The following is a 25,599-nucleotide window of genomic DNA, read 5'->3' as shown; positions in this document are numbered from 1 at the left end:
TATTGCATTGGTTATATGCATTAATTGATTGGTTTTTAACTGTTGGCGTTATATTCCTTATCCTTGAGTTACATACTAGCTCTCCAACCGCTAACCATCTTCAGACGTTGTATCCCCACATGATACAGGTGTTGGTCATGCTATTACACCTCCTGCTCAGTGACTTAGATTCGAGGATAGATTGTATTGACTTGAAGTGGTGAGCTTTCACACTTTGGATGGCTCCATTTCTTTCTTTGAGTTTCTTTATGTCTTTCTTGGTTTAGACTTGGACATTGGTTTTTGGCTATGGTCGGGGACATGTCCCGACTGGATATTTTTGGTTTATTTTAAAAGCTTTGTATAGATAACTGTGGACTTAGGTATGTTATGGAATGGATATGGATTTGATTATTCTATGGTTGTTAGTTGGTATTGGTTGGTTTAACTTATTTGGGTTGGTCATGGTCATGGCCCTATCTCAAAGTCTTTGAGTTGTAAATTACTCTATCTTTTTATAATGTCAGAATTCATCTGACTCAGGATATATATTGGTTGGTTGGATTGGGTATCAGGGGAGGTCTCCGGTCCTTGTTGGACTTAAGATGCCCATTACGACAAGGCCCTGGTTCGGGTCATGTCAAATATGGCTTGGTAAAGCTTATCTAAATAAGCCATGGATTGATCTTTAGTCATGTTGTAATTAATGAATATGAATTGATAAGTCCTAAATGATGATTTATTGGTTGGCCTTGTGCATACTTGTGATTTCATGTGTTAAAAAATAATTACTCCCTCCGTTTCAAAATGAATGACCTGCTTTCTTTTTTAGTCCGTTTCAAAAAGAATGACCCTTTTCCTTTTTTGGCAATAATTTAATTTCAACTTTCCACATGGCGTGTTTAGGATCACAAGATTAAAGGGCATTTTGGTACATTTGATACAACTTTTATTTAAGGCCACAAGATTCAAAAGACATCTTTATTTTCTTAAACTTTGTGCCAAGTCAAAGTAGGTTATTCTTTTTGAAACGGAGGGAGTATTATTTATTTGAAATAATTAACTTGAGTTTGACCAAGTGTTTGGAGCGTTTGTCTCCTTTTTACATTGTATGTTCAAGAAGGTAAATTGTTGAATGATATTCTAAATGTTATTCACATATAAAGAGGTTATATTAAAACCTTGTTGATTATACAAATGTGGTTGCTTATTCTCACTATGGTTGTTATTATTGTGATATCTATTGCTTATTGTGGAATGTTTCGATATTTAGACATCTTCATGGAATTTATACTTATTATCGTGAAATGTACCGATATTTAAATATCTTCACGAAATATATATACTTATTATCGTGGGATGTATCGATATTTGAATATCTTCATGAATTTTATACTTATTATTGTGGGATGTATCGATATTTGGACATCTTTACCGGATTCATTGATATTATATTTGGTTCCTTGAGAGAACCTAAAATTGTGATCAGTGTTGTTAGCATTATATTGGATTCTTGAGTGGTCTGGGTTAAAGATATAAATAAGTGGCATATATTTTGTTATTGTCTGCTTGTGAAGTTAATAAAAGGTATAAGTCATTGTTCTTGAGTCACTACTAGAAAAAAATAGAAAAAGCGACCAAAAAAATCGACCACAAGTGGTCACTTTTTTTGTTTTTGCGACCACAATGATGGTAGATTTTTTAAAACCAAGCACATGTTGATTTTTTTTACAAATATATATATATAGATATATTTAAAATTCAATATTATTTTTAAAAGAGAATATAAATCTTTATTTTTAAACAAAAGCGACCACTAGTGGTCGCTATTCTGTAAAAATTTTATAAAAGCGATCACTTGTGGTCGCTTTTTTTCTAAAATTTTCAAAAATAGCAAAACCAGATGTGTTCGTATTTTTTAATTTTTTTTCAAGAAAAGCGACCACATGTGGTCGATTCTTTGAAATTTTCCATAAAATCGACCATATGTGCTCGGTTTTTCTGGTAATTTTGTTAAGAAAATAACAACATATATCTATGCTACATTCCATCAAACCTGCTATACAATATAGCTTACTAATCAACATTAAATATAAAATCAACCATCATAAGAATACAAACATTAAAAATAAAATTATTAACAAAATTTATCAAGGTTCCAAATCCAAACTACAAAACATTCAAAAGACGAAAAACTACAACTCATCATCCGCATCCTCATTCTCAGCCTCACCCATAGGATCTAATTCCTCCTCTGTGGTGTAATAATCATCAAGATATTATTTCAAGTACACATTTCACATACCTACACTTAAACATTTCAAGTCACTAATTCACTTCATAAGTTACCAAACATAACTAAATTCAAAACAAAAGTTTACCTTTCAAGTAACTACACCTAAACATTTTCAAGTCACTAATTCACTTTTCAAGTGACCACACTATACTAAATTCAAAAAAAAAGTTCACCTTTCAAGTAACTACACGTAAATATTTTCAAGTCACAAATTAACTTCTTAAGTGATCATACTTTACTAAATTCAAAACAAAAGTTTACCTTTCAAGTACCTAAATTCAAAACACAAGTCACTAATTCATAATTCAAGTAACTATACTTAAACATAATTTTCAAGTCACTATATTCATTTCTCAAGTTAACAAACTTAACTAAATTCAAAATACAAGTTCATATTTTAAGTATTTACACTTCAACATTTTCAAGTCACTAAGTCACTTCTCAAGTGAACATACTTTACTAAATTCAAAACAAAAGTTCACATTTCACGTAGCTACACTTAAACATTTCAAGTCACTAATTCACTTCACAAGTTATCAAACATAACTAAATTCAATATAAAATTTTACCTTTCAAGTAACTACACCAAAACATTTTCAAGTAATTAATTCACTTCTCAAGTGACCACACTTTACTAAATTCAAAACAAAAGTTCACTGTTCAAGTGACTACACCTAAACATTTTCAAGTCACTAATTCACTTCTCAAGTGACCACACTTTAATAAATTCAAAACAAAAGTTCACATTTCACGTACCTACACTTAAACATTTCAAGTCACTAATTCACTTCACAAGTTATCAAACTTAACTAAATTCAAAATAAAAGTTCACCTTTCAAGTAACTACACCTAAACATTTTCACGTCACTAATTCACTTCTCAAGTGACCAGACTTTACTAAATTCAAAACAAAAGTTCACCTTTCAAGTGACTACACCTAAATATTTTCAAATCACTAGTTCACTTCTCAAGTGACCACACTTTACTAAATTCAAAAAAAAAGTTCACCTTTCAAGTAACTACATATAAACATTTTTAAGTCACTAATTCACTTCACAAGTTATCAAACTTAACTAAAAAAACCAAAGTTCACATTTCAAGCAACAACACTTAAATATAATCAAGTCATTAATTCACTTCTCAAGTGACCACACTTTACCAAATTCAAAACAAAAGTTCACATTTCAAGTACCTACACCTAAATATTTTAAGTCACTAATTCACTTCACAAGTTACTAATTCACCTTTCAAGTACCTACACCTACACATTTTCAAGTCACTAATTCACTCCTCAAGTGACCACACTTTAGTAAATTTAAAACACAAGTTCACATTTCAAATACCTGCACCTAAACGTTTCAAGACACTAATTCACTTCTCAACTGACCACACTTTACTAAATTCAAAACAAAAGTTCACCTTTCAAGCAATTACACCTAAATATTTTCAAGTCACTAATTCACTTCACAAGTTATAAAACTTAACAAAATTCAAAACCAAAGTTCACATTTCAAGTAACTACACTTAAATATTTTCAAGTCATTAATTCACTTCTCAAGTAATCATACTTTACCAAATTCAAAACAAAAGTTCACATTTCAAGTACCTACACCTAAATATTTCAAGTCACTAATTCACTTCACAAGTTACTAATTCACCTTTCAAGTACCTACACTTACACATTTTCAAGTCACTAATTCGCTCCTCAAGTGACCACACTTTAATAAATTTAAAACACAAGTTCACATTTCAAGTAACTACACCTAAACATTTCAAGTCACTAATTCACTTCACAAGTTACCAATCTTAACTAAATTCAAAACAAACGATCACCTTTTAAGTAACTACAACAAGACATTTCAAGTCGCTAATTCACTTCACAAGTTACCAAACTTAACTAAATTCAAAACAAAAGCTCACTTTTCAAGTAACTACACTTAAACATTTTGAAGTCACTGAGTCAATTCTCAAGTGATCAAACTTCACTAAATTCAAAACAAAAGTTCACCTTTCAAGTAACTACACTTAAATATTTTCAAGTCACTAATTCACTTGACAAGTAACCAAACTTAACTAAATTCAAAACAAAAGTTCACCTTTCAAGTAACTACACTTAAACATTTTCAAGTCACTAAGTCAATTCTCAAGTGACCACACTTTACTAAATTCAAAACAAAAGTTCACCTTTCAAGTAACTACACTTAAAACATTTTCAAGTCAGTATTTCACTTCACAAGTTTCCAAACTTAACTAAATTTAAAACCAAAGTTCACATTTCAAGTAACTACACTTAAATATTTTCAAGTCATTAATTCACTTCTCAAGTGACCATACTTTACCAAATTCAAAACAAAAGTTCACATTTTAAGTACCTACACCTAAATATTTCAAGTCACTTTCACTTCACAAGTTACTAATTCATCCTTCAAGTACCTACACTTGAATATTTTCAGGTCACTAATTCACTCCTCAAGTAGGTCACTTTAGTAAATTTAAAGCTCAAGTTCATATTTCAAGTACCTACACTTACAAATTTTCAAGTAGATAATTTACTCATCAAGTGACCACACTTTAGTAAATTCAAAACACAAGATCACCTTTCAAGTACCTACACTTTACTAAATTCAAAACAAAGGTTCACCTTTCACGTACTTACACTTAAACATTTCAAGTCACTAATTGACTTCTCAAGTGACCACACTTTACTAAATTCAAAATAAAGGTTCACCTTTCACGTACCTGCACTTAAATATTTCAAGTCACTAATTCACTTCTCAAGTGACCATGTACTTTACTAAATTCAAAACAAAAGTTCACATTTCAAGTACCTAAGTTCAAAACACATGTCACTAATTCATAATTCAAGTAACTACACCTACATATTTCAACTCACATTTTACTCCACAAGTTACCAAACTAAACTAAATTCAAACTAAATATTCACCTTTCAAGTACCTAAATTCAAAGCATAAGTCACTAATTCATAATTCAAGTAACTACACTTAATCACTTTCAAGTAACTGATTCATTTATAGTATAAGTCAAATAATTGAACAAGAGTAATAAATAAAATAAGTAGAGTCGTCGCATGTCCCTCTCACACCATATAATCATAACAAAATCTCCATGGCTTTCAAAGCCTTCTACAGCAAATAATCTCATCTTAACACTATATTTAAAGACTTCAGTATAAGAAAATAGAGAGAAATCAACTTACCTTTGCTTGGCGTAAATTGAAGAGAAGAGACAAGCAATCACTGAAAAATAGCAAAGCAATTCTTTTTCCGAATTTGAATTTTGTCAAATAACAACATCAAATTACTTGCTACGTCACATCAAGGGGTATAAATTAGGATAAACTAGGTTTAAATAGCCAAGAAGCATTTCAAAATCCTCAACAACACAACCTATATAGTCAAATCCTCTTTAAACTTACTACTACTTCACAACCCAATAAGTGTTTTATCAGTATCTCTATATAGTCAAAAGTCAATATATCTTTACAAATCATAGCTGGAGACAGTCAATTCTTCACCACACTAAACCAATATTCGATTTTTACAAATGAGAAATCAAGAAATGGACTTGCTTTCTCAAGAAACTTCACAAATATGCCCAAAATTTTGTGTTTCAATTCTTTACTAGTGAAAACAAGAACAAACTGATGCACGCCACAAGGCAAAATTAGTTTTTTCAGCATAAGAGATCAAATAGACAGTGATTTTTTTGAAATCACCAGAACAACTCAAAAACCCAGATACCCAAAAATTAAGCCAAAAATAATGCTATTGCAAAAATCAGCCAAAAAATATACATGCTGTTGTAGGTGAGACCTGTTGTCATCAGTAAGACCTGCTGTTGTGAGTTACTGTGGTCGATGAGATGTGGTTGTTTCTTTTGTGGCTAAGATGATGAAGTTTTTATCATGGCTAAGACAACGATGTCGCTATCATCAGTAACTGAAGTCATTGACTTGCTGTCTTTGGTGACTGAGGTCACTGTTGTCAGTGATAAGCTCAGTGGCTGAGGTCTCTATCGTTGATGGGAGATTGGCTGAGGTTTCTGATTAGGGTAATTAGAAAGGAATTTTGGAGTTGGGTCGGGTCGTATCAATAATTGGGTATTACAAATTTGTTGAAAAAATTAATTATAAGTGCTCGATTTATTTTTAAAAAAAGTTATTATCAAAAAATGATCACTTGTGGTCGATTTTTATTAAAAAATTAATATCAAATAATTAATGCAATATATATATAAATTAGATAATTAGTTATTTTATCATCACATTAACACGCATGGTATATTTCCTCAATTGTATAATAATATCAATGCATTTTGTAAATTAGGATGAATTTTTGGTTAATTAGTTTTTAAATACTATAATATAAATACCTCGTAATATAATATGTTAATCAGATAAATTATCAATTAATTAGCTTACATTATTACAACTTCAACAATATACCCCTGTCTACATTGGCACAATTAGTATATGTATTTTCTCAATAGTATGATATCAATGTATTATTCAAAATATTTTGATATATAGATTCAGTTATCTGGCTTTTGATTATTGCATACGTCACTACATGAGATATACATATATATACATATATTCGATTGTCTATCAGCTTCCAAATACGCACTATATACATCACATACATGATTTTACAACCCCATATTAATATACAACGTATTTCACATATACTCAGATAAATTATCGGTTAGTTTATCTTATGGTATTATACCTTCACTACATAATAAATATATACTCTATATATACCTATACATATACACACATATACACATCATCGACTATCAAGTTCTAAATACGTACTATATACATCAAGTGCGTACATGAGTATATTACCCTGTAATATAATTCGACGTATTTCATATACATACTTTGATGAGTTATCAATGAATTTGATTAGCTTTCATTAATATAATTTCAACGTACAGTATATTATTACTTCGATTGTTTCAAATCAAGGTATTCAATATGTTCGGATAGATTTTGCTAGTTTTTGACTGCATCATTCATTGATCGATCACTATATCATATACACACGCATATACATACATACATATATATATATAAACTATTGAATGCGTACTATATGCATCACATCCACAAGTATATTACCTCATAATACAACACATTCATTATATTCTGATGAATTCTCGATTATATATGAACGTTATATTATTATAACTCCAATAGTAGTATAATATCATTACCTCAAATGTATGATATAGACATATTCATTATACAATGATTATTTTTATCATAATTTATGTATATACAACGGAAAATATTTATTTTATAAATTGAAACATAAGTAAAAGATAAAGATTATGTTTAATGTAATTTATTCATTTTATTTGATATATTTCTTAATATGATTTTTTTGTAAAATCTAAGTTTAATTAGTTTTTATTATTATTGTATTGATTATCGACTACGTGTGATTAGTGTAATTTTAAAAAATAATATATTTGATTTTACATATAATGATTAAAATATATTTTTTTTCATCAAAGGTGACCTCAAGTGGTTGTTTTGAAATTATTTTTTAATAAAAAGTAACCACAATTGGTTGCTTTTATATAACTATTTTTATTTACTTTTTAAAGAAAATCGACCACAAGTGGTCTCAATTTATTTTTTCATTTTTTATTAGAAAGTGACCACTAGTGGTCGGTTTCTTAATTAATTTTCTTTTTTATTTTTTTAATTCCAAAAGTGACCACAAGTGGTCACTTTTTAAAAATAGTTTTTAATTAAAATTTTTAAATAAAAGCAACCACAAGTGGTCGCTTTCTTTAAATTATTTTCTGATGCATTTTTTTAAAACCAAATGCGACCATAAGTGGTCGCTTTTTAAAAAAAAATAATTAAAGAAATACTAATTAATATAAAAATTCTTGAAATGATTATTTTGGAATTTTAAAATATAAAAGCGATCACATGTGATCGTTTTTTTTCTATATTTATTTTTAAAAAAAAATAAAAAATTGACCATATGTGGTTGCTTTTATTGCGACCACAAGTTGTGGTCGATTTTTTGTGGTCGAGAACCTATTATTTTAGTAGTGAGTCACGATTGTAGACTTGGGTAATAACTGATAGTCATGATTTGTTGACTGGGCTTATTGTTGATAGTCATCGTCTAAACTTGATATATAATATATGTTGACTTACACTTAACTGAATTTCTTAGTGTTATTGTGGAAAGATAAGTGGTAACATAACTGAAGTAATTGTTAAGGTTTCATGGTTGTACTTGTTATAAGATTATGGTTGTTTGTCTTATTTATTATTAAGTTTAATTGGGCTATAAGTAAAATAGAAGGGCTTATAATAACGATTGGAGTTAAGCAATGGAGAGTTATGTTGTATGAAATTTAAAGTTAATGGTGGTGTATAATTAGTGAGATTAAGTATAAAAGATATAAGGAGAATGTCAAATGCATATTTGACTATTAGTAATGGATTAGATACAACTAACTCAACACAAATAAAAATGAAATACTCTTAAATAGCATAAGTAGATAAAATTAATATAGATTAAATTGTTATATAAGTGGTTATGCATTTTTCTATAATTTCTATATTGTGTTGACATGACCTAACCCTGGTCGTCCGAGATACCTACCAGTATGTGTTGTTTGTAATGATACTACTCTTGATATACCCATTTGGAGTATAGTCTGGTTGCAGAATTCAGTAGGTGTTTCATGCTTGACGTGGATAGTGATCTCCAGCAACTTCTACTCATCTCATTTCTATGATTGGAGTTGTGTCTTGTTTTATATTTTCTTGTATTAGAAGCTCTTGTACCTTTTTAAACTAGGTCCTTGGGAATTCTTTTTGGTGCTTATGATTTTGTAAAAAAATTGAATTAAATAAAAGGATTTATTGTTTCTAAATACTTTTTACGTATTTCTAATTAAATGATAAGGGGTTCTCCTATTTAAGTGGATTAGAGTAGGTGCCCCGCAATGCGGTAACCTGGATCATGATAATTACATACACAATTCATTTGTATTATATCATTACTAACAAATATAAAAATATAGCATTAGTACAAAACTACATATCACATCTCATTTAATTTTATTATGTATCTAATGGAGGATCGACTAATATTATAGACGTTGGAACTTTGACTATCCTATTTTGATTGAACTATCTTTTTTGTGTTGTAATTAATTAATGAAATTGTTTGTACCTTTTTTGGTAGAATATTTCAATATTTATAAGGTGCCAATCTAATGTAATTAAGACATATCTTGAATGATCAATGTCATAATTCTTTATATATGATTTATATTAGTCAAAATCAAATAAATTATGATTACTTACGGCAAAGTAGAATCATATCGAATTAATTTATTATGGGAGTTGGGAGTCTTTAGGGATTCATTATTTGAGTTGGAATTCGTGTAAAGCAAATGAGTATCTATGACATATGTGAAAGGACTAGTTAGCTATTGTCCACCGGCCTAATGTTGATATTTGAAAATTTCAAGATATGTATAATTCATCATTTATAATTAATATTTCTGTTTAACAGTATTTTATAAAGCAGTTTGAGGCGAGCCTTGGGGTGAGTTCTATGGAGAGGCATAGCAAATAATGCACTGAGGCGTTTGGGGGAGGCAAAAGTATTGGAAGGAGAACACCCCAAAATTTGAGGTGTTTGCCTAAGCGTTGGGGCGTTCGCCTAAGCGTGAGGTGTAAATTAGGCGTGAGCCCAGAAAACTTTACAAAATAAAATATTTTTTTTCTATTAAATAGTATCTAATTTAAATATAATATTAAAATATATAATTCATAAATACTTAAATATTCAAATCAAAGTAAAAGAAACCTTAAAAATTACACTTTCAAACGTACATGTCGGTGGGAGTCGATGGTATAGCTACTCAAGAAGGTATTGGGTATATACATTCATCTTTCTAGTTCCTTTCTTTTCTTTTATATTTTTGCAAGTCGTATAGTGACTAGTTTTCAAGTTATTTATTTTTTTTCTTCTCTTTTAAAATATAATATATGGTGAATACGTGTGTTAATATACTGATCGAGTAACGAGAATATAGGGATTGATTAATTATGTACTATTTTTTATACCAACTTGTGTTTTTTAGGAGATAATTGGTTATTACTCCCTCTGTCACAAATTACCCGTCTCGAATTTCCTAATTTTATTTTACTTATTTTTTTTATTAATCAAGAAGAGACAAAAAAAATTTCCATGTTTTACCCTTTGCATTAATTACTTTTTCTTCAAAATAAAATATAAACATCATTTAATAGGGGTACTATGATAAACTAGCCATGTTACTTCTTAGTTTTCTTAATCAATATGTCATCTTAATTTGGGATGGATAATTTGGGACGGAGGGAGTATATGAGAAGGTGACTTGGGGCTTTGAGCTATAGGTGACAAAAAAGTTTGAAAATGAGGTGTAAGTGACACAAATCTTAATAATTGAGTGTAGGTGACAATTACTTTACTACGGATTAAGAAACTTGCGTAAGTTCGAGAATAACCACAAGTTTTTTAAATTTACACTTTGATCTAAATGTTTACCTAATATAACTGAAAACGGAGAGAAAAAAGGTGTGTTTCTATCTCTTCTCATCCATTATTGTTTTCTCTCTCTTAGCGATTTTTATTATTCATAGTTGTGGCTATTTTATTCATCATCTTCTGCTTTATTATTATCATCTTCTACTTCATTATCATCTTCATCTTCTTCTTGTTGACCATTTTTGTTGTTGTTGTTACCGCTACTGCTGCTATTTGACCAATTTCTTAGGTCAAATTTTATTTCGTACATCACTTTTCACTTTGGCATTACTTCATAGGACACTTTGGTAAGTCAAATTATTATTTTTAGTTGGATTTGTCATCTGGATACCTGCTATTATGCTATTTTTTCAATAATAGATAGCACGCGAACATGAATGCAACATAAGAGCCATCTGTTTAAACAAATCAATCCATTTTTTGCGACAGATAAGAAATCTATTTTAACGAAAAACTAATATGTTGGATTCATGTTTATGGTTCTATAGTGTCGTAACATGAATCAAATAGATGGGTCATCTGCTATAACATATGACTCATTTGTTATAACAGTTTAGTTATCTGGTGCAACATGATAAATATATATTGCAACAAATTAGTAACCTATTGTTACAGAACCTGAACTCGATTCCAACATATATGTCATCTGTTGCAATAGGATAAATATCTATTACAATATATTAGTAACCCGTTGCAATAGAACCTGAACTTGATTCCAACATACATGTCATCTATTGCAACGGGTAAGACATCTGTCGCAACAGGTTAATTATCTGTTGCAACATGTCACTCTTCTGTTGGAATCAGCTTCAAAGGTGCCTTAGTACTGTAACATCTATCCCAACTGTCACTTCATCGGTTGTAATATATATGTCTGTTACAACATATGATTCACCTGTTACAATAGATGCCTCATCTGTTGAAATTAGCTTCAGAAGTGTAACATGAATCCCAATAGGTAAGTAATCTGTTGCGACTGATCACTTACGTGTTGCAACTTATATTTCACCTGTTGCAACAGATTACACATCTGTTAGGATTCATGTACAGCACTATGAAATCACTATAAACTTTTATTAACAAATGACTTATTTAGGTACCACTAATGGAGGGATCAATAACAATAGGGGTGGATTGTCATGGGTAATGGATCGAGAAGAGCAATCGATATGTATGGCGTTGGAAGGAGGGTGAAATACTAGAGATGATAGCTGTGATAGTCTAAAGTAATATTTCGTATGATAATTTTGTGAAGTTAATCATCAACTCTTGTGGACTGAATTGTATACCGAAAGAACTCGCCATCACCTACATGCATGCACAGCTTCTTTGAAAATCAGAGGGTACTACCTTTTAAGATAACCGATCAGGATCGGTTACGTGCTCATCTTAGTGATTTTTTCAGGTCGGTGTTAAGGGTGTACGTGGTTGAAAGATGATAGAGAATGAAAACCAAAATATAGAAGAAGAAAAAAACCAAGATATCTTTAATGATAGGTTAGGTGATCTAGACATGAATATTCTAAATAATAATCAAACACCTACGCCCGTTGATGCAACCAATAAGGTGGGAAGTTCTTCTCGATCGACACATTCTGGAAATCTTCAAGACGATGGGATTGTCTTTTTCAATGAAATGTCATTCAAGGATAAGAAAGAACTATCTACCACTTTATTTATTTCTTGTATGAAAAAATATTTCAGAATAAAGAAAGTGATTAATTCGAGCAGTATTTTTTGCTACAAATGTGTTAATCCAAACTACAAGTAGTGGTTGAGAGAGGTAAAGTACATAAGTTCGGACAGATTCATCATTCATAAATATGAAAAGTATCACACATATGGTTTGAAGCACATCTCAGGTCAAAATCCTCACGCCACGTCAAAGGTCCTTGGTGAATATTTCAAGAATAGTTTCCCCGATGGCAAAGACCCTTCTACAAGGGTTATGACCAATCAACTCCTTACGAAATTGGGTATCCTGGTCAGTTATTTAAAGATATATACGACCATAGGGATTAATAAGGACTTGGTTAGGGAGACACACAAGCATGGGTATGCAATCCTGGATACCTACCGTTACATGATTGAGTCCACAAATCCCGAAAGTAAGACGACGTTGCATGTTGATGGAAATAAAAGGTTCAAGTACTTTTTTATATCCTATGGTACGTGGATTCAAGGTTTTTGACATTTGAGAAAAGGCATAGCCGTCAACGGTACCTTCTTAAGGGGTAGGTATAATGGAGTTCTTCTAGCGGCGGTGGCACAGAATGCGGAGAATAATATCTTTCTTATCGATTTTTGTGTATCAGACAAGGAATGTGATGCGTCTTATGGTTTTTTTGAACAACTATGAAGCTGCGTCCATGATACCGAAGAGTTATGTTTTATTTTGGATAGGCATCCAAGTATTCCAAAGATGGGTTCAATTTTCTTCACTTCAGCTTACTTTGGTTGTTGCATCAGGTATCTTGGAGAGAACATTCAGACCAACTATCACAACGAAAGGGTTGTGACCCTTTTTTATAGAGCAACTAAAGCATATAGTAGAGAGAATTTTTTAGATCATTTCAATCAAATAGCTGATATACATCCCAAGGCAGCAGAACATCTCGTATGTGTCAATTTCGAGAGATGGAGCTGGGCATTCCGTCCGGTAGATAGGTACATTCTTATGAATTTAATGTCTTGTTTGAGTTACAAGTTTAGTATGATGTCGTACTAAGTGATTCTTTTGTATAGGTACAATATTATGACATCAAACATAGTTGAATCGGTGAATTCATTGTTTGGTGATGAAACAAAATTTCCCATCAAAGCTCTGTTTGAAATAATAAATAAGAAGTATAGCTAATTTTTTAACGAAAGGCATGTGCAATTTGAGGGCGCATGAACCCCATTTGTTCTAGAAATTGAAAAAATAATATCAATGATCATCAGTCTAGGGACTAGGCTATTATTTCATCAAATAGTAGATTACAAATTCAGTATCACCGGTCATGGTGATGTTTCCACGGTCGATCTTCAAATAAGATCTTGTACGTGCATAATTTTTGAGTTAGACAAAATACCCTGTACACATTCTATGACAATGCTTTGAGCTCAATACGGTGCAAATATGGACCTAAAATTTACTAGAACTCCTCTCTATATTATTTGGTGGAAAAATATAAAATGGCATATAGTGGGCATATTACTCTGGTGCCTCCTGAAGAATCTTGGGTTGTTCCTGCAGAGCTTTTGGGGACATTAATACCTCCTCCATATATTGACCTAAGCACTATCAAACTAGGAAGAAATCCATACAATAGCAAGCGTGGAGTCGGAGAATAATTTCCATTAAGAAGAAACAAGTGCTCCATATGTAAGCGTGCTTGCCACAAAAGAACTACATGCCCAAATTATAATCCACCATGATTGTTGTAATTACAAAAACTTGTGTTGTTTATTGTGGACTTTTATATATTTAACTCACTGTTGTGAACGTAATGTTATCATTTATTACATATAAAAAATCTTTTTTAATAACTTGTGCATCAATTAAAAGAGGCAAAACATGAACTAAATACAGTAGACCACAATTATTTTCAACAGATTACCCATCTGTTGCAACAGATGGACATTAGCTGGAAAAACACAATACAGTTCATTAAACTGGAATATTTTCCTCCAACAGATGACAAATCTGTTGCAACAGATGGATAATCTGTTGATAAAAACCCAACCGATGACTGATCTGTTCCAACACATGGTCCACTCAAAATCCAAAATTTTTATTGCTACCGGATTCAAAATTTCTCTTTACCTCTACCCGTCGACATGTTAACATGTATGTTTAGAAGAAGAAATAGACAAAATAAAAATTGAATAAGAATTAAAAAGCCAGAGTCGACTAAAAATAAATTTTTCATTAAATGAAAAATAAAATACATTAGGTATAGATCTAATAGAAAAATTAAAATACATATGCTAAAAGAAAAACACATTCTAATTATTATTATTATTATTAGCAGCATCATTATTATTTCCCATCGATCAATCTTTAATTGGCAGCAGCAGGGCCCTCTCCAACCTGCTAATCTCTCGGAGGATCCTTGCTTTCACGGCGCCCAACTCTCACTGTAGGTAATTAACCTGCCTCTGAAGTTTCTACACTGTGTCGCGCAGAATAGAAATGTCCCAAATAGAATCAGCCATATCCAGAACACTCATGAATTGACAAAAAAATAGACACAGGAGTAAAGAAAAGTGTCTGAATATAATACAACGTATACTACTAACTGTAGATTTACACAGGAAAAAATACATACCTTAATGAGAAAGGAATATACTCTTTGAAGAGAAGTAGTTGAAGATGTCATAAGAAAAGAAAAAATGCAAGAAATAAATAAAATAGAGTAGAATGAAGATTAAGGAGGGACCTATGTATAGAGGATTTAATTTGAATGTGTTAGGACAAAAGGCACGATTGTTCATCTCCATTGTATTAATTACATTCAAACTGCTGGTTTTTTGTTTTCTGTGAAAAGTCATGACTTTTTCTTTTACATTCAAACTTCTCATCTTTTCAAAATGGCTTGAGACTTAATTAATAGGCGTTATTGTTGAGCTGTTGCAACTGATCGTCCATCTATCGCAATAGATAACTCATTGTCACAATAGATTTACCATCTGTTGTAGTAGATGGTAGCTATATGCAATAGATGAGACATCTGTTGTAATATATGGATTATCTATTACGACAGAGAGACCATCTGTTGGAGGAGATGTTTTGATTTCTTCTAACAGCTGATTCATCAGTTGCAACAAATGGAGAATTTGATTCCTCAGCTGTTTTGAATGTGTTAGATAAAAAGTAACGACTGTTCACCTCTTTTTTAATAGTCATCACATGCGTGTAGATGAATAAACACTAACACTGACTGACATTGATGGGGTAGAAAGAATAAGGTGCGTGCAGATAAATGGATCCACTTTCATGCGTGGGAGTTATGTATTATTGATCAGGCTAGACAGACACACATAAAGTACAATGACTTTGTGAATGCAATTTTTTACCGATTAGACATTGATCCTTCAAACAAGATCCTGCATTTTATAGTTTAGTTTGATAGGTGTAAACTGATAAGGCCGAAGGGTTCCAAGACGGTAGTGTTGATACCCTGTTACAATTTAATAATGGTTTATGCTCATATTTTTGTGTCAAGTTTGGAGATGAATTCAGGTTTTTGGCGGCAGTGTAAATATACAATAGTGATTAGACTAATTTTAATGGCGTAATGGAATTTCAAAAGGACTTCGAAGCCTCACCATATAGCAAAACAATAATGAAAAACCAATAGAAATTTCTCTGGTCCAAATTTATATGAATGGGTTCCTCGAGAAGGCTATTATACAGTAGAAGGTGTTTGGGATAATACTTGTGTGGGAAGGGGGTGGAGATATATTATCTCAGACCTTGTTTAAGAGAAAAAATAGGGAAACAAGTAAGGAACTTCTAGCAAATTTGGCCAATGAAATTAACTTGAGAGATGAAAAAATTGAATGATCTTCAAATGTGGAAGTGTAACCAAATATTAAAATCCGTCGGTTATTCTTGAAAAAGAAAAATGCTAAAGAGGATTGGAGTTAGACACTGTGCTCGAGACTGCGACTAGCGAGGGTGGCCTCAATGAAAACCCATAATGTGCAGGACCAGAACTTTAAGGAAGCAACTTAGTGAGTATAAAGGATTGGTAAGATTTTCAGTCAAGAATGAAACCTGAACCAACAACTCCAGAAGTAAAAATAAAGGAAACCAAGGCATCAATTTCTGAAGTTAACTTGCATCCCATGCCTTCTGTCTGTGGTTCTGATCAGGTCAATAGCAATAGAAACAAAAAGGTCTGGAGTTGGGCAGAAATCCCATGCCTTGTTGTTTCCACTGCCTTTGACCTGAACAGAACCACAAGCGGAAGGCCTGGGATGCAAGTTTAACTTCAAAAATCTCCACCTTGGCTTGATCCCTTATTTTCACTTTAGGAGTTGTTGGTTCAGGTTTCAATCCTGATTGATAATCTTACCCCCATCGGTGCTTGCAAAGCTGCAACCTTAGAGTTCTTGTCCTGTATTTTATGGGTCTTCATTCAGGCCACGCTAGCTAGTTGCAGTCCTCGAACAAAGTGCACAAATCCAATCTACTTCAGCATTTTTGATATATTGTAATAGTGGCACGACCTGTTTGATAATTTCCAATAGATTTCCTACCTGTTCTAACATATGTCTAAATCTGTTTAATATTTTCCAACAGATATATTGTGTGTTGCAACAGATACATTATCTGTTGCAATATTTAAATCTAGTATTCTATTTCAATTAATAAATACAAATCTAAGGAAAAAACAAAATTCATAGACAAAATAAAATAAATCAAAGCCTTTAGAAATTACATGAAATAAATCAACAAATAAATAAAATATAAAAAAATTATTATGGGTACAGATCTTAACAAATACATCAACAATTTAAGTATTGATGCCAAAAATTCCTAAGATAGGGTGAGGTTATTACTTTGACAGACTCAAGCTATAAAGTTCTACTGAATATGGATAATTTATTGTTCATCCGGTTCTATGGAATTTGTCTTTGGTCATCGTGGATCTTTATTATTGCTTATGTATGGTTTCTGCGCTTTCTGTTCTCTGTATTTTTATAAAATGAGTAGCATATTATCAATGTTGTTCAGCAGTAGCTTCTGCATCCACCTGGAAAGCTAGAATTGGTTAATACTAATCATGGAGATACAATATAACAGAAAATGATAACTCATTTATTCTAGCAAACCAAACAGGTCTTCCTCATGTTTTAAATAATTTCAAACAGATTATATTTCTATTGTAACAGATAAATCACCTGTTGGAACAAATTTCTACATGAGGAATACCTATATGATAATTTTTAATGGATGAACCATCTATTGCAACATAAGACTCATCTGTTTGGAAAAACTAAAATGGTAGGAAGTCTTGATTTAATTTATCCCAACAGACGACCCATCCGTTGTAGCAGATAGGTCATTTATTGGTACAAATAAATGTGGTACAAAGAGCTATTTGATTTGCTAAAATAGACGAGACATATGTTGCAACAGATACTTTATCAGATGCAACAAGTTAGTCAACTATTGCAATAGATGTATATATTTGTTTGATAATTTTCAGTAGATTTGTCATCTGTTGAAACAAATATGTGTCTGTTTATTAGTTGAAACAGATATATGTATATTTACCTTCTTCATCTCATGCTGCTCTTCTTTGGCCATTGTACATTGCTCAGTGCAACGCACGGACAAAGGAGATACAATTTTGCTTTTTTGGATGTTTGATAATGCCTTGGAAATTACTTTCCTTCTTCTCTTAGCCTTAATATCTAATGGAGTGGATGGATATAAATCCTCTTTGATGGAATGACACTCCTCTTAGATGTCTCCTTTACAGAAGCGGTTAATGTATTAATAGCATTAATCACTACATCATGTTTCGCCTTGCAGTCTTGACATTTGCATGCGGAACATTCACTGGGAGAGGCAAAATCTATATATCCAGTATGATCATACTCATAATGGTTTATTTTATATTTTGTAAGAGGAGCATCATTAGTACCAACAGAAGCACCACTACCACCACCAATAGCTCCATCACTACTAAGAACATCAACAACAACAACCCACCCTCTAAAATTATTTTTCTTATAATGGTTATTGCTCCAAACAATTCCATTTTTATTCGGTCAATGACTTTAGGGTCTGATAAAGTTTGCACATACCATAAAGTAAAAAAAATAGCATCTTCAACTCTCAATTGGTTGGAATAAGCGACGGATGCACAATCTAACAGAAATCGTTACATATATTAGAATGATAATTAGATCATTCAAAAAAATTAACAATTAAAATAAAAAATTAATTATAATTATACGTACTGCATCCTACGGGGGTTGAAGAGATCAAGAAATTTTATATTTTTATCAGTTTTGGCCGACAACCATCTCAAGATTCTTGGACAGGAAACTTCTTCTTGGTAGTTCACTTGTTGTCTCAAATAAGGAATGACTTCAAATGCCCAAGCCTATAAAAATAATGCCAATAAATCAAAACCATTATGAGTAAAAAAAAATGAATGATATCATAATAAAAGAAACATTTACCATGAAAACCCATGAAAAGCCATATAAGTTGACTGTCTTTGGTGCTAACGGAGTCAACAAATATTTGACAATCATTTTGAAGCTTTCATAACCCCAAGGATAGAGGTTAAACGCCTCAAGATCTTCGAAGAGCTTTATTAAACCAACATTTATGTTGTTGTTAACGTCTCTCGCCCAAAGAATATTATGTACAAACCAAACCAAGCACAATAATTGCTTGTGCTTCTTTGAAATTCTTTTACCTTTCAATGCTTCTATTAAATTTTTATTTTTGTATCTTGGACCAACAATGGACACCAAGTCATCACAATCACATGACTTACCTTTGCCTTTTTTTGGGTGTGCGGGGTGCTTTTTGGGGGTTAGAATAGGTATAACATGAGAAGGCGAAGGAGGATAACATTTTAGTCCAGTAATTATGAAAAACTCCTTCCAACCAAAACAAATAGGCATGCCACAGTAATTTTTCCACACCTCATCTATCTTATCTTTATTTTCATACATAAACCTACGCTTGAGAAGTTCATATACTATTTTTATTTGAAAACGAGCACTTTTGTCCTCCGATAAATCAAGATATTTCCCAAAGCAAATGTCCCCGAAATAAGCATCCAATTTTTATTCTCAAAGTATTTTTCTGAAGGCGTCGAGAGATTTTCCCATGGCTGACTTAACTACGAAATCACCCATTAAATCTGTGGCACCATTTAACTACGAAATCACCCATTAAATCTGTGGCACCATCACACTACATTCTCACAGGATAACAATCAATGCTGAAGATTTTGACCAACTCTTTAGTTGAAAGGCTATTAGCATTTGGATCATCTGTTTTGAAATATTCCTTCTCTACATGTTCATCATATTCTGCTACAAATTGATATAACACCTGTAAAGCAAGCTCATAGAGTGGTGGATGTAGACTGACTAGTTCAATTGTTCCTTTAATTGTACTTGATTCAGTTTCTGTTCTTTTGGGAGCCATATTATCTAAAATTAACAGAAACATAAAAAATATATTATAGTTGATTAATGCATCGTGAAAAAGGATAACAGTAAATCAAACATGTAAAATAGTAAAACAATAGTTGCAACAAATCACACATCTATGCACCAGGTAGGTTATCTGTTACACCAAATAACTAACCTATTGTAAAGGATGAGTAATTTGTTACCACAATACAAAATATATCACTCATCTATTGAGATAGATAAATGATCGGTGCAACAGATCACACATCTGTTGCAATATATGGGTGATCTATTGGAATATTTGACTAACTTGTTACAATCGAGGAGTAATCTATTGTGATAATACAAAACATATCACTCATCTGTTGAGACAGATGAATGGTTTGTGTAATAGATCACACATCTGTTGCAACATATGAGTAATCTGTTGGGACAGTTAACTAGCTTGTAGCAACGACTGAGTGATTTGTTAGAATAGTTATCAACGGTTAATATTGTTTAGATTTCTTCAAACAAAAGGGTCGTCTATCATGACAGATGAATGGTTAGTTGGAAAAATCAAGTCTTGGGCATGTCTTGTTGGAATAATTGATAGGATTTTATTCAATAGGAGGTCCATCTGTATCAGATCTTTAATTTGATGGTTCCTCTATTACATCTGATGGATAATCTATTGTGTCAAATTTTTAATCGATGGTTCCTCTGTTGCATCCGATAGTAAATATGTTGTATTAGATGGTTAACAACATATGGTTAATCTGTTGCATTAAATGGATAAATTGTTGCATCATATAATTAATATGTTGCATAATATGGTTAATCTATTGTATCAAATTTTTTATTCGATGGTTCCTCTGTTGCAAAAGATGATTAATTTTCTGCATCAGATGGTTAATTAGTTGCATCATATGGTTAATCTGTTGCATCAGATTTTTAATCTGATGGTTTCTCTATTGTATCATATGGTTAATCTGTTGCATCATATTCTAAATTTGTTGCATCTAATGATTAACCTGTTGCACCAGATGGATAATCTGTTGGAGAAAAAAAGTAGCACGATTTTGTTCAACAGAACAACAACAATATCATCATTTTTACCAAGAACAAGAACAAATCAACCCAGTAACGTGTGCAACATGAAATACACCAATATCGTTGTTTTCTTGTATAAATACAAACAACAAAAATCAAACTTCAAAAAAATGCAACAAAAAATCATAATTCACTTCGAAAAAAGAAGAGGAGAAATACCAGAAATTAGGATTTTATTTAGACCATATTTCAAATTAAAGAAACAAATATTAAAATTGTTAACCAATACTATAAGAGATGTTAGCTCAAGTTCCTTGTTTTCTTCAAAACTAAAAAAGCCATAATTTTTTACCTGTGAAAGAAAAAAATAAACGATGAAGAATTTGAAGTTGTTGTGGCCGGAGAGCAAGGCTGTCACGTCAATTGACGGTTGAAGTCAAAAAGGAACTCAAAACTCAACTATTTATCATCGAAGTTTGAAGTCGTCGGGGATTGGAAGGAGAAATTTGTAGAAATGTTGGTTAGAAGAAATTGTCGAGAGAGGAGATAGACGGTTGATTTGAAGGAGAGGGGTGTGGGTTGATTTTTATTTTTGAAAAGATTAGAAAGTTCTGAAAATATTAATCGAGTCCACAATAAACTTAATCAAGTTTTCTAATTATGTTTGACCCTTTAAGTTGGTCAATGTCACCAATCCTTCATTCAAGACTTAAAAGACACCTTCCCTTCAATTTTCTCAGGTGACTTTATATATTAGTTATATTATGTGACTTTGGTTATTTTTTTCCTGAAACAGTTTTAGGTGCATCTTCCAATTATTTCTTTTTATAATTTTTATATAATTTTACCTTTTTGGGTGATTTATCTATTTTAAAAAATATTTATTTCTAATAATATTAATTTATAAAATTTTACAAATTAAAGGATCCGTGGGGCTTACGCCTCATCTCTTTGGGGCTTATGCCTCGCCCCGTTCCAGGTAAAACGCCTTGCCTTATGCCTCCTCCTTTAAAAACAGTGTTGTTTAGTTGATAAATTTTTAGATATCCATATGTTATTTTATTTAGATCAATGAAATTCATATAAGATTATTTTTTGTTTTTAATTAATGTAATTTATAATACTCTAAATGTAATTTTATATAATAATAAATTAGAAAGGAAAGTAAGACAAACAAATTGAAATTGGAAGGAGTATAAAATTTTTTGATATAAGAATACTTTAAATTGCTAGTTATTATCATTTATAATACTTTTACTGTAATTTTCAAACATATAATGATTTAAAAAATAAAAATAAGAAAAATAAATTAAAACACAGAATAATAATAATTTTTTTGAAGTGAGTGTGCCGTGCAAGCACCACTTCTTATATACTCCATTTTCTTTCAACAATACTTTGTCACTATTAACTTTACACAAAATAATAAAGTATAGGGGTAATTTACCAAATCACTCTTTGAATATAATAATTTAATATTTTGAGAAATGAATTGGGTAATGAATAATATTTAATATCAAGGGTAAAATGGGTACAAATAGGTAAATTATTCATTATTTTTTCAAACTGGACAAATATTATTGAACATCTATTATTAGTAATATAGACAAGTAAAAATGAGAGTTAATAACTCAAATGGTCACTCAACTTATGATTTTTCTCATAGAAAGACACTAAACTTTGATTCTTACTCCAAAAGTCACTTAACTACGAATTTTTTCTCAGAAAGTCACTCAACTTTAGTTTTTATTTCAAAAGTCACTCAACAATGAGTGTCTTACTTACAAAGTCACTCAAACTATTTAATTGATTTATTCATTAAAATTTGCTGACTTATAATTTTTATTTAAAATAAAAATTTTAAGAAATAAAAAAGATTTTCATTCAAACAATTAATTTAATGATCCGCCCATATCCAAAATTTATTTAAATGAATATCTTTTTTATTTCTTAGAATTTTGGTTTTTGACTATTTTTCTCATTTTTTCTTGTACAATGATTACCATATACTTTATCCAAAATTCACAATTATTTGATTGTACAATTTTTGCTGATAATTTTACCTCGTTGCAGTGTATATATTATAATATTACTAATGCTTAATAACATTTGTTTATTTTTTATATCATATCATTTTAGTTTAAAACCTATAAAGTTTAAAATCTATAACGTTCCCTTTTATAAACTTATTAGGAATATAATTCACTATATATATTTGATGCATGTGTATATTAATTATCCAAGTGGTAATACAAAAAAATGCATTATGATTGAAAAATCAATTCAGTAAACAAGTATCACGTTCAAATTTAATTAAATTTAATCCGTTAAATAAATATTATTCTAAAGATCTTAAAAGTAATATTTGTTATAAAACAAGAAAGAATAAAGAAGAAGAGTAGAGAGAATAGAGAGAGTAATTGTTATTTCTTCTCTTGAGGGATGAGAGATAATAAGATTGTCAATACAATGAATAAAACCCCTCTATTTATAGGGGAAATTTACTCTTAGTCTGAGTAAAAGACGGATGCTTCAAATCCTAATAGATATCAAAGTAGATCTTGATAGATCTTGATAGACATTTACTATAATGTAAATACATTTATAACACTCCCCCTTGAATGTATAATTGGTAGATAATGTGCCTCGTTAAAACCTTACTAGAAAAAAACTAGTAGAAAAAAAATCTAGTGAAGGAAAAAGAGTACACATCTCTAATAATACGCATTTCGGCTGCCTCATTAAAAACCTTATAAGGAAAATCCAGTGGGACAAAACCTCGTAAGAGAAAAGGAGTACAACGCGTATTAACTCCCCCTAATGAGAACATCCTTGAACCTTTGCATCCCGATCTTGTGCACCATCTTCTTAAAAGTTGTAATTGGAGAAGACTTGGTGAATAAATTAGTCACATTGTCAGTGGAACGAATTTGTTACACGTTAATATCATCATTCTTTTGTAGCTCATGTATGTAGAAAAGCTTTGGCAAAATGCTCTTCGTTCTATCTCCATTTATGAATCCTCCCTTAAGATATGCTATGTATGTTGAATTATTTCTGTATAAAATTATGGGTAGATTGTCATATTTCACACCATATTTTTCTCGAATGAGTTGTATCATGGACCTCAACCATACACATTCTCCTCTTGCTTCATGAATAGCTATTATCTCGACATGATTCGATAAAGTGGCTACGATAGACTGCTTTGTATATCTCCAAGATATGGCAGTATCCCCACATGTGAACACATTGTGTGTTTGAGACCGAGATTTATGCAGGTTAGATGAGTACCCAATATCAGCATGACCAGTAAGATCAGGACTGCAATCTTTAGAATAAAATAAACTCTTGTATCTTATCCTATTTCGATGTCTCCTAGTAGGAGTAGACATATACCTTGCTAACAAATTGAGCAAAAGGCTATATTGGGTCTTGTAGTATTTTACAAGATACATGAGTGCACAAATTGTACTAAGATATGGTACTTCATAACCAATCCAAATTGGTATATTTCTCATTTCAACAAATAATCTTATTGCTTTTGAAAACTCTCCAAGAGTTCCAATAATTTTTAAGCTATAAGCTTATACAATATAAGGATTATCAATAAGTTTCCCAGAAACTTTTATATTTTGAATCCTTAAAGAAGTTTTCATACAAATTTTGTCAAAGTGACAATATTCAATATTTTATTTGTGACATCTTCAAGTGTCTGGACTGCAAATCAAATAAGTTTTCACTTACCAAGATGCATCCTTTTATGTCACTTGATAAATGTTTCTACATCAGCATGCTTAAATTAATATAGAATTTAGATCCTCGTAATCTTTTACAATATTGCGTTAATATTGTGTCAAAGATATTGGTGATATATCATTTTGTATCGATTCACAATGCGACATAACATTTGAGATCTCATCATTTCATTATTTTCAGGTACAAGAACCTCTCATAAGGTTTCATGAAGTAGTATGTCGTAGGCTCTTCAAGAGCTCATTACCTTCTTATTATGATTATTTGCTCCTTATTTTTCAAGGACTATTTCATTTGGAATCGATCAGTCTACCACGCTTCATGCATGCATAGACTTTGTCTTTTAGGAACACAAAATAAGAGTACTTGCACTTAATATGAGATGCTTTCAGCATTTAAATTGAATTATCTTTTGGATGAGGATATGGTGATAATTCCTAACATATTTCATAGCGCTTATAATCTCCCTCTTATGTTAGGAAAACTAACATACATCCTCTACTTCTTTGAGAAATCCATCGTAGTGCATTATAGTATATTCGTTAATCGTATACCGCACATCAAAATTATTAGATGGAATAATTGGTTTCCGACCTTGAACCAATTGAGGGAGAAGAAATAATCATAATTTATTGGTCTAATACATACAAATGCTATTGCAATATATCATATTTCAGATCAATACATTAAGTTTTATTCTCATTAACAATAGTTTAGATATTTATCGAAGACATTCAATGCTAAACCATCATCATCAAGATAATTCATCTTGATGAT

The sequence above is a fragment of the Capsicum annuum genome, chromosome 7, assembly GCF_002878395.1.
Source record: "Capsicum annuum cultivar UCD-10X-F1 chromosome 7, UCD10Xv1.1, whole genome shotgun sequence".
Taxonomy (NCBI): Eukaryota; Viridiplantae; Streptophyta; class Magnoliopsida; order Solanales; family Solanaceae; genus Capsicum; species Capsicum annuum.
This window is presented reverse-complemented; position numbering follows the sequence as displayed.